This window comes from Geotrypetes seraphini, chromosome 2 (assembly GCF_902459505.1).
Source record: "Geotrypetes seraphini chromosome 2, aGeoSer1.1, whole genome shotgun sequence".
Classification (NCBI taxonomy): domain Eukaryota; kingdom Metazoa; phylum Chordata; class Amphibia; order Gymnophiona; family Dermophiidae; genus Geotrypetes; species Geotrypetes seraphini.
The window spans coordinates 62,332,354-62,353,956 of record NC_047085.1 but is presented as its reverse complement, the minus strand read 5'-3'; the positions used below and the strand labels follow the sequence as shown (position 1 = coordinate 62,353,956).

Here is a 21,603-nt window from a genome sequence, read left to right as displayed (position 1 = left end):
CATCTACCACCCTTTCTATAAAAAAGTATTTCTTCAGATTACTCATGAGCCTATCACATCTTAACTTCATCCTATGTCATCTCATTTCAGAGCTTCCTTTCAAATGAAAGATTTGCCTCACACACATTTATGCTCTATAGGGATTTAAATGTTTCTATCAAATCTCCCCTCCCTAGCCTTTCCTCCAAAGTATACATGTTGAGATCTTTAAGTCTGTCCCCATACATCTTATGATGAAGACCTCCAACCATTTTAGTAGCCTTCCTCTGGACCGACTCCATTCTGTTTATATCTTTTATATAAATACTAGTCTTTAAGCCCGTTACATTAACGGGTGCTAGAACATATGTGTGTGTGTCTGTCTTTTTTTCTCTCTCTCTCCTTAGCCGCTTTCTTTCTTTCTGCCTTTATTTTTCCTTGGCTGTCCATCACCACCCCTTGCCTGCTCCCCCTGTCCATTTTCCCTTCCTTTTACCTCCACTGTGTCCACCACCACCCCTTCACTGCTCTCCTTATGCAGCAGCAGCCCTTCTCCCTTTGTTTTACCTCCCCCCTGTCCAGCAGCACCTCTTTCCTTCTCCCTCTGTCCAACATTAGTCCTCCGTTCCTTTTTCTTCACCTCCCCTGTCCATCAGCATTTCTTTCCTTCTCCCCCTGTCCAGCAGTAGGCATCCCTTCCTTTTTTATCCTCCCTCCTCCTTCTTATCCCTATGATACTCTTACCTTGCTCTGCCCCTGATCAAAGGTTCCCGACAGCTGCCCAGTTGCACCCATTGGAAAAGTTCCCACTGCCGCATCCCGCACCCCTCCTGACGCGGCTCCCGCTGTCCTTTCTGTCTGTCTCTGTCCCTGGCCTCCTTTGCCTGTCTGTCTTTCTGTGTATCTCCCTGACTCTGTGTCTTTCTTCTTTCCTTTCTGTCTCCCTTCCTCCCTCTGTCTGTCTGTCCAAAGCAGCATTCCATCCCCCTCCATTTCCCTCCCCCCACACCAGTTCCCTGTGCACCTGCCCCTGTGTCTTTCTTATTTTCTTTGTGTTTCCCTTCCTCTCTCTGTCTGTCTGTCCGTCCAAAGCAGCATTCCCTTCCCCTCCATTTCCCTCCCCCCCACCAGTTCCCTGTGCAGCAGCATTAGCGTTTCCTCTACCCCCCCCTTTCCCTTCCCGCGGGCCGGACTACAAAGGTGGTGATTCCAGCAGCGCTTGCATCAGTCTCCACACGCTGCTTTGGGCCCTTCTACTGCCCTGATTTACTCTGGCACGTCCCTGATGACATCATCAGAGACGCGGCAGAGCAAATCAGGGCAGTAGAAGGGTCCGAAGCAGCGTGTGGAGACTGATGAACACACTGCTGGAATCGCCATTCGGGCCCGCGGGAAAAGAAGGGGGTGGGCGGCAAAGGAGAAACGGAGATCGGCGCCGGCGGCAGGAGAAACGGAGAACGTCGTCTGGCTGCGGTCCGGCTTGTGGAGGCGATAGGCTGGTGACGTATTAGCGCGCATGCGCACTCCTTAGGCCACAGACCTACAGCGCACGGAACACGCAAATAGGAATGCGCATGCGCGAGTTAACCTTTTATTATATAGGATAGGACACAGGAAGGTGGGATAGGGAGTCAAGGGAATGATTCTAGATGAAGGGATGAAGAGAGAAGATGCTGAACAAAAGTTGGGAGGAGTTCAAAACCAGGATTGGCCAAAAAGTCTCCCTCCTGGAACTAGATAACCTGGAACTAGATAACTTGGCATGCCTGTTTTTTGGTCTATCTTGTATAAAATCCAGATTTCACTGCAATATACGTAGAATTGTTAACTAATGTTGTCATTTATAATGGTAGCTTTCTGGGTGGCTGATACTAGCTGGCAGGATTCTTTATGCATAGAAGTCCCTTAGCAGTTACAGTGTCTTTCATAGCTTATTTAAAGGAGTAAGGGATAATTATGATATATCAAAATGCCACTTTAGCTCTCATGAGAATTAAGTTCTGCAGTTGTTGAAAAGACAGGAAAGTTTTTTGGGGGTCGTTAAAACATCTTATAGCCTAGTGATGCCTTTATCAATCCAGTTCTATTGATAAGTATGAGTGTTATGGCAGATATAGGCGTGTGTAGATGTGTGAAAAGGATGTTTCAGTAATTTGTCAAAATCAATTATGTTGATAGAACTGAGTTTTTGAGGTATGAGTTAGAAACAGAGATAAGAGTATATAAAGGCAAAGGATGAACTAGATTTTTTTTTTTTTGAGAAAGCCAAATTGGCTCTTAATGTGGTTATTAAACCAGTGCAAACCTTGTTGAGTAATAAAGGCCTTATGATAGCTAATAAAATCAGGGAAAAATACTCCTTCATGCTTTTTTTCTTGCTTTAATTTTTTTAAAGCTAGTCTAGGCTGCTTATTTTTCTAAAGAAATGAGGAAAGGATTTGATCTATCTTCTTATAAAATGAAGGTTCAAAGAAGAGTGACCAAGATGATAAAGGGGATAAAACTGCTCTCAAATGAGGAAAGACTAAAGAGGTTAGGGCTCTTCAGGTTGGAAAAGAGGTGGCTGAGGGGAGATATGATAGAAGTCTACACAATCCTGAGTGGTACAGAATGGATAGAAATGGATCGATTTTTTACTGCATCAAGATTTACAAAGACTAGGGGACACTCAATGTAATACTTTTAAAACCAATAAGAGGAAATATTTTTCACTCAGAGAATAATTAAACTCTGGAATGTGTTGCCAGAGGATGTGGTAAGAGCAGTTAATGTAGCTTGTTTTAAAAAAGTTTGAACAAGTTTCTGGAGGAAAAGTCCATAGTCTGCTGTTGAGACAGACATGAGAGAAGCCACTGCTTGTCCTTTGAAAACTAGTGGAGAAAGTTAGCCTGTCAGCAACATCTTTAAATGATTTTGAGCATTTTTGAGTCAACACCACCTTAGAAAAAACTTTTTGAATGCATTGATGGTTCCCTGATGCAGGATCGAAACGGGCCATGTCAGAACCTGCAATTTTTTTGTTTTTATAAATCTTTATTCATTTTCTTATGTTACAACAAGTGTTTCAAATAAATTCATTATAAACTTGAATAATCACACTTGATTAACTTACAGATTAATATCAAATTTAAAATTTCTTTAGAAAATCAATATTTTATAAAGTTATAATATGTAAGAACCTGCAATTTAAGATAAGTTTGTTATTTTGGCATTTTCAACTCCATGAGAATGTGATAGTCATTAGGGCATAGACAGGGGGTGGGTAAGCATCTTCTATGTTTCTATGACTGTTGGAACACAGTATAATGAAAATTTTGATATCAATTGAAATATATCAATATGCGATGACTGGGTGGTGAGGCGACATTCATGGGGTTCGCCCCTTGTTTTTGCTTCTATGTCTCTGAGCATATTTTTTCTATTATAAGCTGATATGACCTTTTAGAGAAGGAATATTTTAATATTTAAGAGTGATTTTATATCAGATTTGCCCTAGATCAGTGTGATAGATTGCTTTTACTATTTGGGTTTTTGCCAGATACTTGTGACTTGGATTATCCTCCGTAAAGACGGGATGCTAGGCTATATGGACCATTGGTCTGACCCAGTAAGGCTATACTTATGTTCTTAACATCAATGGGCTTTTTTATTTTGGATTGTATATCTTTTACCCTATTTTAGTAAGAATCTATATCATGGCGAAAAGAAAATCAAGATGGTGTCGGAGACGGACGCCTGAGTGGGTGCAGTGTCCTGTATTGTTAGTTACCAGCGCTGAGTAGTGACTTTTCCCGATGAAATGGGGAAGAGGAAAGGGATCTCTCGCCCTAACCCTCTAGCGCCTGGGACCCCCCAGCACTTGGTCCAAACTACAATTACGAGCGCTTTTGCCTGTCCAGCTGAAGGAACCCTTCCTATCTCGGGGGTGAGCCCGGATTCATCGGGGGAACTCGGTGCAGGAGCTGCACGGGCGATTCTGAGTCCAGAGCAGAGGTCGGTCCCTCCCCAACCTGGAAGTGCTCAGGTGCAGGGACTCAGAATCGCCCGTGCAGCTGCCCGCTGAAGGAAGGCTGCATTCCAGTGGAGGAGGGACGCCAGCACGGGAGCTTCAAGAGGAAGGTGCAGGTGATTTTTTCCAGCTATCTCTCAGCACCACGGAAGGAGAGGTGCATCGAGAGGGAATTCCATCTGTTATGGGGAGTTGAAAAGACCGGAGAAAATAGATATGGAAGCGCTCTGGCAGGCCATATCTATCATGGACACCAACTTTAAGTTGAGCCTTTCGACTATTAAACGGATTATGGGACTATCTACTCCAAAGTAAAGCAGCAAGGAGTGCGACTGTCTAATTTAACTGAAAAATTGGAGAAACAAGATGAAAATTTAAAGGAAATAAAAACTGTCCAAATGGAAATGGTTAAAGAAAGATCATTTATTTCCCGCAAGTTGGAGAACTTTGAAAACTCTTTGAGAAAGAATAACTTAAGACTTTTGAATTTCCTAAATGTCCCGTCATTTCACCTGTAGAGATGGCGAGAAAATATTTTCAAGAGATTCTTGCCATTCCATTGGAAAATTTACCTCCAATTGTGAGGGCTTACTATTTGGGTATTAAGAAACCTCAAGGGGAATCCACTCCTACTGAAAAGCCAATAGAAAATGTGGACATGAATTTGTCTTTATTTCTGGAAAGTTCCCTTGAGATGATAACTGATAGAACCACTATGGGCTCCTTTTACAAAGCTGCGCTAGTGCCTTAACGCGCGGAATAGTGCGCGCTAAATTGCTGCACGCGCTAGCCGCTACCGCCTCCTTTTGAGCAGGCGGTAGATTTCCAGCTAGCACATGCTATAGCGCACGCTAATATGGTGCGATAAAACCACTAGCGCGGCTTTGTAAAAGGAGCCCTATGTTGCTGACACTGGCTTTGGAAAGTGATAGGGAATATATTCTTTGTTTGTATTTCTAACATATTAATGATAAGTTTTTGGGCTCTAATGTTAGAATTTTTCCAGATCTGGCTCAGAAAACCCAGAAGCGAAGGAAGGAATTCTTGGCCTTGAGGCCAAGAGTCCTAGCTCTTGGGGCTATTTTTTTGGTTAAATTTCCAGCAAAATGTTATATTACCTATCACAGTAAGAATTTTCTTTCTTTTTTATTTTTTTTTTTAGCCCAAACAGCTTTTAGACTTTTTAGGACCAAAAGAAGGGTTGGTATTTCAGTCTAATAATAAATGATCTGCCATCCGGCTATAGCTTGGGTTACCTATTGCCGTCACTCTAATAAAGAAAGTTTTCTTTCCAAAATGATGAAAATTTCCTTTCTTGATTTTCGTAATTGTGGACTAAATATTAGTTAACATTTTCAATACATTTGATTGTATAATTATGTGATCTTCTTTAGTCATGTTTCTGATCTTTTTCAAGTTGTGTATGCTTGATTTAAAATAGAAAAGGTTATAAATAATAAAAAAAAAAAATAAGAATCTATATCATGCTTGTCCTTAATCAGTTTTATAACTAAACAAAAAATGGGGAACATCTGATGCAACTTTCTCTTGTTACTTGTGCACAGTTTGGGTAAGCATAAAATGCTGGCATTCAGAATTTTGTCAAATACTTTCTTACAAAATTCCTATACTGGATAATATTTAACTACATCAGCATTGACTTGTTGAGAAGTCCTTGTTAAGATGGAACTGCAGGGTAATAATCTCCTGTGGGTTTAGCAGAGGGCTACTGACTGTAAGCTCTTAAAATCCCCAATGGGCCTTACTGGCTCTCATTCACACAGCTAAACTTTAGGTTTCTGTTTCAGCCAAACCAGGTGAGAAGTTTCAGTGGCAATTTCAGTTTTGGCCAAAACTGAAAAAAGCCATTTTGATCAGCCTCTACAATATTTTGGGAATAAGGCAGCCTGCTCCAAATATATGAGTTTCACGTTAACCATGGTAGAACCACGATCCTTGTGCTCACATTTGAAAAGGAGAGAACAGCTTTTAAACTAGAACTTGTGAAAAAGCCACTCAGGAGTCACTCAGGAGTCACTCAGGAGTGCATGGTTCAGAGTAAGTTTTCTTTGAAGGATACCATCAAAACAAGTAAGTTAAGGCATCATGATGAAAGGGTTGGAAGAAATGGAAAAGAAAGTCAGATACCTTAAAGGGAAAAGAAAACAGAGATCTAAGACGGCAAAGTATTCCTGTAAACTTCTAAGCAGGTTGTAGATACAAACAAAAACCCCACTTTGAAATATCCTATATAATAAAACGCTAGCCGCGCAAGCGCACTCCCGCCTGCGTGTTCCGTGATCCATAGGTCCGTGGCAGGCAGGAGAGCGGATGCGCAGTTAGGGCCCACACTCGACCGCTGTGGCCGACTCAGCATCGTGGGAGGATGCGCCGCGTAAAGTGCTGCACAGGTACTGGAGGGGGAGGGACATACCGCTTCTGCACATACCAGCACAAACCTCCCTCCAGCGTTGGCAGCCACAGCACGTTAAACTGGCTGCTTCGTGGCTTTCTCCTGCAGTTGAGTCCCTCTGCCGCGCCACTGATGACATCATCAATGACGTGACAGATGGACTCAACAGCAGGAGAAAGCCGCGAAGCAGCCTGTTTAGCGTGCTGCGGCTGCCAACGCTGGAGGAAGGTTTGTGCTTAAAGTCATCTTGCTGGGAGAGTCGCAGAGTCAGCGGGGGTTGGGCTGGGAGGAGAGAGAAGCGTCTTCCTCGGGTGCTTCAGGCAGCAGCAGCGTTTACAATTCGCTGCTGTTGCCGGCTTCAGGCCTTAATCTCTGGCCAGTCCTGCCTACTTCCTGTTTTCATGAAGACAGGACCGGCCAGAGAGGAAGACCTGAAGCCAGCAACAGCAATGAATTATGAATGCTGCTGCTGCCCCATGAAGTAGTTCAAGGAGGAAAGGGAGCAGAGGGGGACAGAATGGCTTGGAGGGAAGAAGAGATGGCAGGGCATGGAGGGAAGGAGGAAGGTATGCCAGACCAAGGGAATAGAAAGGAGGAGATGGAGAGAGGCCATAAGGAACAGAGAGAGAGAGGGCGGACACTGGATGGAAAGAGAAGAGAGGGCAGTGAATGGAAGGGGCAAGACAGAGGGTGAAGAGTAGATGGAAGGGGTTGTGAGAGGGAGACAGACACTGAATGGAAGTGTGGAGGACAGGGGGAGCAGACGTTGGAAGGAAGTGGGGAGGAGAAAGAAAAAAGGGCACATGCAGGATTGAGGGAAGAGGATAGAGTTAGAAATAAAGATAGACAGACAGGGGGCCAGGGAAAGACACAGACAGAAAGAATGACAGCGTCCAAGGAGAGAGAGACAAATAAAAAAAACAAACAGACAGACAGACTTCTACTCTAGCACCCGTTAATGTAACGGGCTAAAACACTAGTTTATCTTATATACTACTACTACTATTACTATCCGTTCAGTCATGTCCGACCCTTGGATACTCTGTAGGTCAGTCCTCGCCATGTTTCCTTGTTTTCTACGATTTCTTTCAATTGCTTACTGTTCATTTCCTTGTCATTCTTGATGGTATCCAGCCAACGGGCCTTTGGTCTCACTTTCTTCCTTTTACCACTGACCATTCTGAGTAGCACAAAGCTCAATGAAGAGTCCTATGTGTTATCATTGGCCACCGGGGACAGAATAGAGAAGAAAATTCCCATACACTATAGAGAAAAAAAGTCTCTGACCAAAAAACCCCTGTTTAAATCAAAAGCTTCTATTGGTATTTTAACACAAAACTTGAAGGCAAAAAGAGTAGTCACTTATCTGTCAAGCAGTCTTGAGGCTCACAGAGTTCCAGAAGTAATCCCAGTAACAGTCCAGAAGTGTAACCAAACTTCTTTCCAAATCAATCGATGATTGTAATCCAACTCACACTAGTGCATACAGAACTCTGAGCCATTTTCACTATCTTTCCTTGAAGATTTTTCACTTATCTCTCAACAAGAGACCCTGCAGGACCTTATTTCATGAGTTGCTGTGTCATGAGAATACCCCTCAAACCTTCACACTGTTCAGTGGGCAAACATAGCTCCATTGCTAAAAAGGACGCTGACGATGATGTCATCTCTGGTGCGAATTTGAAGATTTGAAGCTCTTAAAGGGACATCCAAACAAAAGCAAGCTGTATATCTGAAAAATCACTCCTTGTTAAGATTTAACGCGTTACATCTCATTTAAAGAAGGCCTTCCATTCAACAGTGGAATTTAAACCAAAATTCTACTGTATTCAGCTCAAAAATGAGACTTTGTTCCTGCCGATGCAGCCATTTTTTAACATCACCTCTTGAAAAAATCTGAAGCTGTTTCACAATTGTGCATTGGAGGTCATTAAAGTCGTGTTTCATCATTAGACAATGCCTAACTAAAGGGGCTTCCAGTCTATTGTTCTTAAAGCAGGACTGATGCTCAATAATTCTTGTACAGAAAGCTCGAGAAGTCTGTCCAATATATATATGAGATCACAGGGGCACTTAATTGCATATATCACTCTCCATGAGGAACATGTTGTGGTGCCCAAAAGGGACATGTATTAGATTGGAACAATGGAAAAAACACTAGATCCTGGTATTTGGGAGGATTTTTCTATGTCTATTTTAGCTCCGGATGGCAGGGCAGTGATGTTGGGAACTGTTTGTAGGGGTGTGTGGAACCAGAAGATTTTGATTTTGGTTGTGTTCAGTTTGGGTTTTGCCAATGATTGTATCTTGTTGATGAAGCTACTAAATAGTAGATTTAAAATAAACCGGAGAAAATATTCCTACTCTAGAATTCATTGCTGGAGAATGTGGTGAAATCAGCATAGCAGAGTTTAAAAAAAGATTTGGATAATTTCCTAAAAGAGAAGTCTAGAGGCCACTGTTGAGATGTCCTGTGGAAATCCACTGCTTATTCCTAGAATAAGCAGCATAAAATCTGTTTTACTATTGGCAATGGAACACTTTTTGTTTGGGGGGGGGGGGGGGCAAAGCACTGCCCAAGACCCTACCCCCATAATAGTACTAATTGTAATGTCATTTAATTGTAATGCCATTTTTTTCATATACACACAATATAATCTTATTAACAATACATAATGGTAACCACAAAATTAAAGTACATAAAGCACACTGCATGCAGAGAAAATTTTAATTAACATTTATTTTGCTTTTTTCAGAGAGGTCAAGGCATATGACTTTAAAATATGCTATGTCACCTCAGTAACTGCTACAGAAAACTCCCCTTCAATGTCAAACAAATGCATCAAGATACATCAAGAAGTAATACAAAGCCCTCCAAAGAGCGTAGGAATAGAAATACTGGGTCAGACCAATGGTCCATCTAGCACAGTATCCTGTTTCCTTTTTTTTGTAGCTATTTAATTTTAATAAACATAATAACTTGTACAAACTGCAAAGCATTGTAAGTTCTTTAACACCCACTCAACACAAATCACTGCAAAAATAAAGTAGATGCAGTTATACCCCTTCCCCAGGCAGCAGAGAGGTACAGGAGGTGAGCAGACACTGCACAGAAGTGACACGGGTAAAACATATGGCCCTGTCCCTGCAAACTCTGTCCCTGTCCATCCCCTCAAGTAATCTCTTCCGTTCCCACCCGTCCCCATAAACATCAGAAGCAGTTATTTCATTTAATTATGCTACTGAATTAGAGGCTCTAGTAGAGACCCATTTACAAATAAGCAGACACTTTATTAATTTGGAAATATTAATTGGGAAGTTGGGAAATATTAGTTGGGAAGAATACATACTATGTAAATGGGTTTCTGTCAGGTCCTTTAATGTAAATATAAAATATAAATACTCCAGATGATGAGGACCCTCAACCTATGCCACTGAAGACTTCCTCTGAAGGTGGTCAAAATCTCTTTTATCAAGCTTGACAGGCAGCAGCAGTAGCGTCCTTAAGTCATAGATGCTGGCACTTCAGTGGCTCAAGGATCCTGCCAGTGACTGCTATACTTGGTAGAAGATAGTTCTGGCCACCTTTGGAGGAGAACCACAGTTAGCGGTGCTTGGGGATCGCTACCAACTACGGCAACCTCCTACCCCCAGCCTGTGGCATGTAGCATATGTTCTTCTCTTCCCCCCTCCCCCAGCGGGACCCTGCGCTATGACCTCTCACTAAAGCTTCCGATCCTGTACCAACCCAATTCACTAAACTACTATGCGATGAATCTCCGACCTGATTCAATCCACCCATGCATGGGGAGGGGCCTGAGGCCCTGATTGGCTCAGGTGCCTCGGGCTCCTCAGCCAATCAGGGACTTCCTTAGGGAGGCCATTGTTTTATCCAATCAGGGACTTCCTTAAGCTCAACCATTATGAAGTTCCTGACTGGCTGAGGCGTCTCAGGCCCCTCCCAAGGGAGGAGCCCAAAGCACTTGAGCCAATCAGGGCCTTAGGCCCCTTCCCATGCATTACATGATGCACCAGGGTGGGGCCTAATGCTTGCATTCGCATGGAGGAGGCCTATGGAGCAGGAGGGACTGAGCACCCCTTCTACTCCCAACTTTGCAAGGTACGGGAAGGAGGGTGGGCCTGGTGGTGGGGGCTTGCCATATTCGCACGGGCAGGAGGGAGGGAGGAGCAGTGTTGGGAAGTTTTGGGTTGTTTTTGGGGGGAGTAGCTGGGCCTGATGGAAGCAGGGAGTCGGCATCTCTCCTGACTTTTTCTTCAGAGCCCAGGGCTATGTTTGTGTGTGTGTGTGTGTGTGGGCTTTTTGTTCATTTTTTGAGGCATTTTGGGGGTTCGGGGAGGGAGGGAGCACTTTGTCATGGGGGGCTTTTTTATTATTTTTTTAATCGAGGAGTTATTTTGCGTGTGTAATTCACACAAAATATCTGCCCGATTAAAAATGATTGTTTGCTTTTTGCCTGGTAGTACTGTTACTTTGTATCGCTGTTTATATTGTGGTGATTGCGGCTTGGCCGATGTATATTTCTCCTGTGCTTGTTCTTCTTATAAACATATATTAAAAAAAAGAAAAAGAAAAAAAGCTAGCAGAAGCCCTGACAGCAGTGACAGGAGGCTGATTCTCCTGTCACTGCTGTCAGGGCTATGCCCCAACTCAATCGCTTTGAGTCGGGAGTTTGAATGCAAATGATTTGCCTCTGTGCAAATCATTTACATGCAAAAAAATAGATAGTGAATCATCACTGTTTTAAAATCGGCCAACAGCGTTTGACTCCCTAAGTAGTAGTAGTAGTAGTATCTTTAGTGAATCTGGGTCCTAGCCCCTAGTGACCCCTAGTTCACACATTTCATGTGCCCTTGATGTCTCCAGTGCTTACTTATATTCAGGTTTTCTGTGCCTTTCATTTAGGAAAATCGGCCAATTTAGTTTAGGTGTCAGAATTCAGAGTACATTATGAAGTCACTGAACATCTTTAAAACTGCCCTGTGATTCGTTATTGATTCTGATGATTGGCTTACTTAATTTCATTCTGATCATTGGCTTACTTAGGGCTCCTTTTACTAAGCCGCGTTAGGGCTTTAACGCTTGGACTAGCGCGCGCTACACCTTAGCATTGAGCTGGCGTTAGTTCTAGAAGCATAGCGCAAGGTAATTTCCTGCGTGCGCTAATAAAACTAGCGCACCGTAGTAAAAGAAGCCCTTAGTTTGCAATAGATAAACTATTTTTTAAAAATAAAACTCGTAAAGAAGATTCAATAGTTTGCCTAAGTGGCTGCCTAGTACTTGTTCCATGGGGTGGGAAGTAGGCTCACCATCATATTGGGTTAATGAAACCAAGGCTGGGACTAGATAAATACCTAGGAGGCCAACTAAGGTCCCTTAGTTTGCGTACTCTAATTCAGTGTTTCTCAACCTGCGGTACGCGGACCCTAGGGGGTACACGGACTGCCTGTTAGGGGTGCATAAGCTGACTGCTGCCCACCCATCGCTGCTCACCACTCGCCCACTCCATTTAATTACCACCTGCTTCTGCCGCCCACCACTGCTCGCCGCCTGCCCGCTCCATTTAATTACCCCCTGCTGCTGCCGCAACTCAGGGAAGGGAAGGGCCAGGCATATGCAGCAATTGCATGCTGCTGTCCCACAAACCTCCCTCTCTGACATCAATTCTGACATCAGAGAGAAGGTCCGGGCCAGCCAATCGCTGCATACATCACGGGAAGGCTTGTGAGCTGGCAGTGTGCAATCGCTGCATGTACCTGGCTCTTCCTGGAGTTGCGGCAGCAGTGGGAGGTAATTACATGGAGCTGGTGGGGGGTGGGGGGGTGGCGGTGGACCGGGGCAAGGAGGAATTGACGGCAGTTCAGCTTGGGGGCAGGCTTTGGCACAGCTTTGGGAAGGAGGGAGGGAGGGAATAGAAAGGGGCAGTTGTTGGGCCTGAGTGTGTGAGTGAGAGGGAAAGAGATGGTGCACATAGAGAAAGGAAGAGGAAAATTGGACATAGAGAGGAGTGAGGTAGAGATGCGTGGGGAATAGAATGATGAGAGAGATGGTTGGGGAATGGAATGAGGTCTGGAGGAGAGAGAGAAAGAAAGAAAGAAATATTGGATGCACAGTCAAAAGGAAGTGCAACCAGAGACTCATGAAATCTCCAGACAACAAAGGTAGGCAAAATTATTTTGTTTTCAATTTAGTGATAACAATATGTCAGTTTTGAGAATTTATATCTGCTGTCTATATTTTGAACTATATTTGTCTATTTTTCTATAGTTGTTACTGAGGTGACATTGCATATTTTAAAGGCATCTGCCTTGAAACCCCCCGAATATAAATGATAATTAACATTTTCTCTGCATAAAATGTGCTTTGTGTTTTTTTAATTTTGTGGTTACCGTTATATATTAATAAGATTACATTGTGTGTATATGAAAAATGGATGGAAGAAATTGCATTACAATTAATATTATTATTATGGGGGGTGGAGTCAGGGACGAAGTTTGGGTGGGGTACTCTGTTGGTATTTGTTAGGCTTAGGTGGTACTTGGCTTGAAAAGGTTGAGAAACACTGCTCTAATTGACGAAATAAACAACCCTATAGAGACCCTTTATATATTCAATAAAATTTCCACTGGTTGATATGGATACCTCACTTACCTTTTCTGTTTGTGTGCTTCTACAACTAACACACAAAAAACTGTGGGAACTGTAGAAAGATTTATGGATGACTAATCAGTTACATAAACAAATACGTGCCTGTTTTAGTCAGATGCTAGGGAAAACCATAATCTCTTACCCAAGGTTCGTTATTTTGCCAGTTTATACTAAGAATAGAGACCAAGGCTATGGGAAGAATTTTATTATAAAAAAATAGAAAAATATAGTTTATAAGCCAGCAGCAAATAATGATTATTGTTCACAAAATATCCAAATACATATATGAAACTCAGTACATAATTATCACACCACACTTGTTAGATAAATGAGTAAAACTAATTCTTACACTCTAAATAATTCCTTATAATAATAATTCCTGATTAACAGCAGCAGCAACTAAAATATAGCTTATCACCGCAGATGCTATCCCGAACCACAATAGGATTCATTTATCTAACCCCAGCTGATAAGATATTAGAATTCCGTATTCTCACCATCCGATTAAGCCATAGCACAAAATCAGGTGAAAGGGAAGACGTCCTCTACTCAGCACTGAATATAAGAATTCTTTTGGTACAGGAAAGAATCCGTTAGTCACTGGAACAGCTGTAAATTAGGTTGGCAGTAAAGATTTCCTCTATGTGATGGAATCCAGAGGTATAAAAGTCCGGTTCTCTCTCTCAGGCAGAGTCACAAGAGGTAACTTTTCAGGTCTTAATTATTATAGAAGATACACAGAGAAACCTATGATAAGATGCAAGTTCACTCACATCCCAGCATAGACTAAATTAATAATTAGGCACATTCCACTTGGTTCATCAGATGACCTCTCTGGACCATTCCAGAAACATAACTTAGATGAATAGCCTTTCTGTATAGAGTCTCACTCAGGCCGTGAAGCAGAGGCGCCTTTGTTAGATAAGACCAGCACAGGAGCCATAACTCCCCCAAGATTCACACAGGCTGAGCATGTAGGCGTAGCTGGATGTCCTTGACTAGAATACAGTTCTGGTACATACCCAGAATGCATCAGGCATCATAAACAGCAAAGATGTTTTCTTCTTTCTCTTCTTGCATGGTTCATGCTGGAATGATTTCTTGCAGATAATGGTTCAGGCTTTATAATGTCAGAGAGGCCTAACCTTCAGGTGTGAATAAGGAATCACCCCTACAGAACGGACAATGAACACTCCACAAAAATAAGAAATATTAAAAAAACTTGTTTATTCCAAACAAAAGGACAAATATCTACTGTTTGTCCTTTTGTTTGGAATAAACAAGTTTTTTATATTTCTTATTTTTGTGGAGTTTTCATTGTCCGTTCTCACTGTTTTTTGTGTGTTTTTGAACTCGTGGTTCTTGTCCTGTTGCACTGTTTGTTGTTGGCTTCCACAACTAACAACCTCATATTATCTGATCTTAATGAACATACTGTTATCAGGTAGTTATCAATTCCAGTTATGGTGACCCAGTTCATGGCACCCCAGGAATACTGAGCTCTAAAGTGTGACTTTTGGACTGGAAAATGGCTAACGTCATTCCACTCCACAAAAAGAGATGCAAGACGGAGGCTGCGAATTACAGACCGGTGAGTCTCATATCGATAGTGAGTAAACTTATGGAAACACTAGTCAAACGCCAATTAGATGCAATCCTGAACGAGGAGAATCTACGAGATCCCCATCAACATGGTTTTATGAAGGGAAGGTCCTGCCAATCAAATCTGATCAGCTTCTTCGACTGGGTAACAAGAAAGCTGGATATAGGGGAGTCCCTGGACGTCATGTACTTGGACTTCAGCAAAGCATTTGATAGCGTCCCACACCACAGGTTATTGAGCAAGATGAGTTTGATGGGAATAGGTGAAACATTAACTGCATGGGTTAAGGACTGGCTTGGGGGTAGACTTCAGAGGGTAGTGGTAAACGGTACCCTCTCCGATACGACGGAGGTGATCAGCGGAGTACCGCAGGGCTCGGTCTTTGGCCCGATCCTATTTAACATCTTCGTAAGAGACTTGGCTAAAGGGCTTCGAGGTAAAATTACATTATTCGCCGATGACGCCAAACTATGCAACATAGTAGGCAAAAGCACAATAGACAAAAGCACAGTGCCCGACAAAAGCTCAGTATGACGCAGGACCTACTCCTGCTGGAGGATTGGTCAAAGACTTAGCAACTAAGTTTCAATGCTAAAAAATGCAAGGTCATGCACCTTGGCGACAAAAATCCATGCAGGACTTACACCCTAAATGGTGAGATCCTAGCAAGAACTGTAGCAGAACGTGACTTGGGAGTGATCATTAGCGAAGACATGAAGACTGCCAATCAAGTGGAGAAAGCTTCATCCAAGGCTAGACAAATCATGGGTTGTATCCGTAGAAGCTTCGTCAGCCATAAGCCCGAGGTCATAATGACGTTGTACAGATCCATGGTGAGACCCCATCTGGAATATTGTGTACAATTCTGGAGGCCACATTATCAAAAAGGCGTGCTGAGAGTTGAGTCGGTTCAGCGAATGGCCACCAGGATGGTCTCAGGACTCAAGGATCTCCCGTATGAGGAACGGCTGGGTAAGTTGCTGCTATACTCACTGGAGGAACGCAGAGAGAAGGAGACATGATAAAGACATTCAAATATGTAACAGGCCATATCGAGGTGGAAGAAGATCTCTTTTTTCTTAAAGGACCCACGGCAACAAGAGGGTATCCGTTGAAAATCAGGGGAGGGAAATTTCATGGCGACACCAGAAAATATTTCTTCACCGAAAGGGTGGTTGATCGCTGGAATAATCTTCCACTACAGGTAATTGAGGCCAGCAGCATGCCAGATTTTAAGAAAAGATGGGATTGGCATGTGGGATCTCTTCATCGAGGAAGTTAGGGGGTGGGTCATTAGTGTGGGCAGACTAGATGGGCCGTGGCCCTTTTCTGCCATCATTTTCTATGTTTCTATGTTTTTCTGATTAGGATTCCTTTAGATGTGTTGGAACCTACAGGCTCTTCTGCAGAGGTGATAAACACTTTAGTCTTTCAGGGAAAGATTCTCTAATGTTCATGGTAAAATCCAAAGGGCCGCTATTGTAACAATTTCAAAAAGGCAAATCATTCTTTAAAAAATGCACATGCAAATGAGGTTCATGGAAAGAGTCTTGGAGGGTCATTAAATTTGCATGAGCTGATTGTTGGTGATAGCAATTGGCACATCTGCAGAATATACCCACAAATTTTTTTTAAAAAAAAGATCCCAAATTGAAGACCGGCAGGAGGGATACCCACTCCCTACCACCACTGCCGTCAAGCAACCCCCCCCAAATGACACTCCTCCCCTTGGCAGCAGAAGGGATGCCCACTCCCTCCTGCTGTCACCATCAAGCAACCTCCCCAATATTCCCCTGGCAGTGGGAGATGCTCTCTTCCTTCTACTACCGCTGTAAAGCAACCCCTGACATAGACACACCCCTCCAGGAGCAGGAGGGATGCCCACTCCCTCCTGCCACTGCCATTGTGTCCCCAATAACCTCCATGCCTCCGACAACTCCCACCCCCAACCTTGTTCACGAAGGCCGGCCGGAGTGAAGCCTACTTCCTACGGCCAGCAGGCCTGCCTCTTCAAAATGGCGGTCCTTACCCTCCCCCCCTCCCCCCCACCTTCTGGGATATGCTGGGGAGGGGCCTAAGGCTCTGATTGGCCCAGGTACTTAAGGGGAAGGCCTACCATTTTGAAGAAGTGGGCCTGCTGGCTGGAGGCAGAAGGCATCCCTCTGGCTAGCCTTCTTGAACAATGTAGGGGGATGTGGGGTCATCAGGGGCATGACAGCAGTGGCGAGAGTGAGTGAGCATCCCTCCTGCTGGGGGGGGGGAAATCGCGTGTGTGAGGGGGTTGCTTGACAACAGTGGCAGGAGGGCATGGGCATCCTTCCCACTGCTGGGGTGGTTGTCGATGGGGGGAGTTGCTTGACAGTGGTGGCAGGAGGGAGTGGGCATCCCTCCTGCTGCCAGTGTTGGGGGGGGGTTGCTTGACGACGGTGGTGGGAGGGAGTGAGCATCCCTCCTGTCGGGAGCAGGGAGCAACATTTTCTGACAGGTCTGAGCTGTCAAGCTTTACTTTCCTGTCAGTGCCTGAGCCAATCAGTGCTCAGGCACTGACCAGAAAGTAAGGCTATGACAGCTGAGACCTGTTGGAAAAATTGTGCCCAGAAATGTAGGACAGCGAGGTTAGGGAATCGCCCGGAGTGCTTGTTTAAATATTAATGACCTCATTGTAATAAATTTGCATGGCAGAGTCAGTCTGTCAGGAAGCTCGGAAAAGACCACAGTGAGCCCTTTTGAGAATTGGCCGGTAGAATACTTCCACGCTAAACTGTCTGGAACCGGTTTAGTGACCATCATTAAAGGCACAGTGGGTTTTGAGAATCTTCTCCTCAGTCTTAACATGTACCTGGGCCATAAGGGTTGTGTTCAGGACACCTGGGTTTAGATAACAAGGTAGCTCAGTTTCTCCTTATCGCCAGTGATTAGAAAAAAGGCCAGTGACCGTTCCTCTTTATGTATGCAGGTCAGAAACTTTATAGGTTCTAATTCTTGCTGCTCTCTATCACTATTTTATGCTTTTGTATGTGCTGGTCTGGGTGACTCTGAGTCTTATATTGCTTGGACTTGATTAGAAGGCTCTCCCTTGCAGAGATGGGAGATAAGAGCCTAACAAATTAAGATAAGTGCTAGCTGTTTGTGCTCCACATAGTGAATATGTTATTGTAACATTGGAGTATTGCAATATTTAGCCATAGATCAAAAAGGAAAAATATTTTGGGTCTCGCATTGATATTACTCCTAATCTTATATACAGCTTTCTTGCAAGTTCTATTCTTTTCTGGAAAGTCCAGACGTTAGAAAGTTAACTCAAAAGACACTAATCTGCTTGTTTTAATATGAGGTCAGTTAGATGGTTTTATTCTATTGGTGAACTAAAATAAGGAGCACTAAGGATTCAGGTAATTCTCCTTAGTGCTGAATTCCTCTGGTTAATACAGAAGCAAGCCAAACACACCCACATCCATACCAGACATACCCTCATTACCCAGATGAAAACCACAGCTGGCCTATCTGTGCAGACTAAGGGATAAGATTGCAAACAAAGGCCCAAGAATCATACATGTTTGCAGTTCCCTTGTTCTCATATCCAGGGAACTGTAATTATCACCAGATATAGGTTTGTCAAATAATGAAAGGCAGAAATGTGTCTTTAATTGTACACTCATCAGGCACTGAACAGGTTGCAGCATGTCTCTCAATCTCTGTTACTGATAGGCAGTTCTGCAAGTAACTGCACAAGGCATTAGAGTCCCCAAGACTCTTAGTTGAGTTATTGACAGTGATGTGTATCCTTGCTCCAGGGGTATAAGAGCCCAAACGGCACATTCATTTTATACAAAGTCCTCATGCAGTGCTAAAAAAGTGTTTGCAGTGCCATAAGGTAGACTTGCAGGCATCAGGCAAAATGTATATCTTCCAGCCTTGTCAGATCAGCAGGACCTTTTACCTGGCCTGTGATAGTATTTGAAGAACCTGTGAGTATCTTAAGACTTTGATAATGAAGATCCACATGTACTTGACTTGTTGAACCTGGTGCAAGGGTAAGCAATGGGACCATTCAATTTTCTGTGACAGAGGAAATTAAATTTGAAGCAGTTCAGAAACCTAATATGTGCTGGTTGTTTATCCAGATTTTGTTGGAGTGCTGTAAACCTGTAATCATATAAATTTTAAAAAATCCAAAATCAAAGATCAATTGATCAGTCACCACACCGGAACATGGTCACCTAGATATTTCATATATTGTTGTTAAACACACTTTATGCTACCCCTCCTACCCCTCCTGAAGATGCCATCTAAGCGAAACTCAGGTCTGGGGAGAGGGGAGCAGAATATTGAGAGCATTGTAAAAATGAACACAAGGTGCGTCTTTCATTGTTGAAGTTCTCCTTCTGAGCCGCTTTGAGAATTGTTCTGTAATTTAAGTTGGGGCATTCAAATGCCCAGCTACAGCTTTATATTGTTAATATACTTGATGCATGGGGACATAGAAGTGCAATGATGATCCCCAAATAATTTCTTTAGTGGCTAATTTGCAGGAGATGTGGAGGGGCATAATCAAAAAATACATCTGAGTCCGTTTTGGGCCTAAGTCGCTAGTCGCCCAAAGTCGGAAGTGTCTAAAGTCCATTCTCGAAAAATACATCCAAAATATATATATTTTTTATAAGCGTCTAATTATATGTCCAGCCGTTTGATCGTTCAGACTGCTAAGTCATCTATACCCCATTCTCGTCCAAAAATTTGTCCAAGTCAAAAACATCTAGAACAAGACCTTTTGGACATGGGAGGGGCCAGCAAAGAGATGGACTGGACACCCAGACATGGCAACACAGCAATGGGGCACCTTACAGGGCACTGCTGCAAACTTCACAAAAAGGGTGCCACACATACATCTCACCAGAACTCCCTTATAGGTCATGGTGAGCCCCCCCCAAAAAAACCGTAAAACCTACTAGATCCACCTGTCTACAACCCCAATAGCCCCAGACTACTTAAGCCACCACTGTGCTGCTCTACTAGGCTTTCCTATGCCAGGTGCTGATGTTCTGGAGGCAGGTATGTACATTTTTATTCCAATTTTTATGGTGTTGTGGGGGGTCAGTGATCACTGGGGCAGTGTGTGGGGGGTCTGTATTTGTGCCTGCAGTGGTTATCTTGGTCACTTTGGATAACTTCTGGGCACTTAAACCTGTTTTTACATCGCCTAAATCACAACGTACAAGTTCCGTCTAGGCAGTCTCGTTAAACTTTTGGTTATACTTGCAGTACGAATAAGTCTAGCTCAGCCCATATCCAGCCCAAATCCCGCCTTCACCACTCTTCCTAATATGCCCCTTTTAGCTCTGGGTGGACAGCAGCACTGAAAAGGCCTAAGCTGTTTTTAGATACATCTAAAACCCGTTTCAATTATTGGCACTTGGACAACATGTCTTTTTGATTGTCCTAGTGCTGATTTAGGCGGGATTTTAGATGTATTTCTGTTTCGTTTATGAGCCCCTTAGGCTCTGAACACTTCACATACACCCTGTATTGTTTGAATTATCTAATTTATTCATATTATTTTATATATTTATATGAATGATAGTCTATATTTTTGATCCTATAAATTGAAACATTTATATAATATTTTGTTATAAGTTTGAGTTAAAAATGGTAACACATTCAACATCTGATAATAATATAATAAAACTACATTTTTTATGTTAAATTCCCTGGCTTTGCATGGAGATTGCTTCCCTGAAATAAACTGACATATCTTTTTTCCAGAGTGTACTATCTTGCTCCACCACTAGGGGGTTTACATTAGCATTTGTAAGAATGGTGGCTGAGACCACCTCTACGATCATTGTCTTCTTTTATACCTTCAAAACCTTTTATTGAAAGATCTATAATGTCTCATGTCACTGTCTCCGGTTTAGACCTTTCATAGCCCATAATATTTTGTGAACATATCTTAAATCCTTTGCAGTTTTTCCAGAGGTATTATATCTGGTTTACAGGATTCATCTGATGCCACCATCTTTTTCAGGGGTGGAGGGTCGTACTTTGCCATATGATCCCTTGCACTATTTCAAATCTTGAAAAGATTTACTAGAAATTATTCAACTAGAGTCAGTTGGAGTGTGATATGCAGTAAATGTAGCAGAAATATAAATATCAATTATTGGAAAAGCTCACTGCAAACTAGGGTTACCATATGGCTCCAGAAAGAGGAGGATGGATTGAGACATCCTCCATTGCTTCCATTGCTTTCAATGCATCCTTCTTTTACTGGAGCCATATGGGAACTCTACTGCAAACCTTTATGATCACATGTCTTCTTACCAGCCCTCTCACCCCCAATTTATGTTTAATGATACAGTAAGTGTGGATAGTCACATTAAAAATAATTGTCATAATTGTGTGTGTGTTAATATCTGTATAATAAATATTGTGATTTCTATGTTCACTTGCATATATATAAATAAGGGCCAAAAACAAAAAAGGTAATGCCTTTTTATTGAACCGTCTTATAAATCTTGAAAGCTAGTCATACTGTAGATGCATTGATCCCTTCATCAGGTCAGTGAGGAAACTATGCACTGAGTTTCAGTAATATAGGGTTAACAGCTCAATCTCTAGTGTCTGATATTTGATGTTGCAAATATTTTTTACTGAAAAAGAAAAGTATTCCTATTTGATATGACTCAATATGCCACTGTTTTATGGACTTACACTTTGGGTTAACCATAGCTGACAAAGCAAAAGACTGCAACTAACTAATTGAAGTTACTAATATCTACATATGTATTCTGATTCTTATAAGTTAGGTTTGTACTAATTTGCTTTAATTAATATACCTCCATATTACTAAGCCATTATAGAAGTTTCTACCGCGGCCTGGAGTGCTAAATGCTCAACATTCATAGAATTCCTATGAGCATCGGAGCAGCGTC

At 42.7% G+C, this 21,603-nt stretch overlaps 1 protein-coding gene across 5 annotated transcripts in view; it reads left to right on the top strand.

The window, feature by feature from the left end:
• Positions 1–21,603, top strand: part of RIMS2 (regulating synaptic membrane exocytosis 2) — a 1,127,809-nt gene that overhangs the window by 452,682 nt on the left and 653,524 nt on the right. The window lies entirely within an intron of this gene.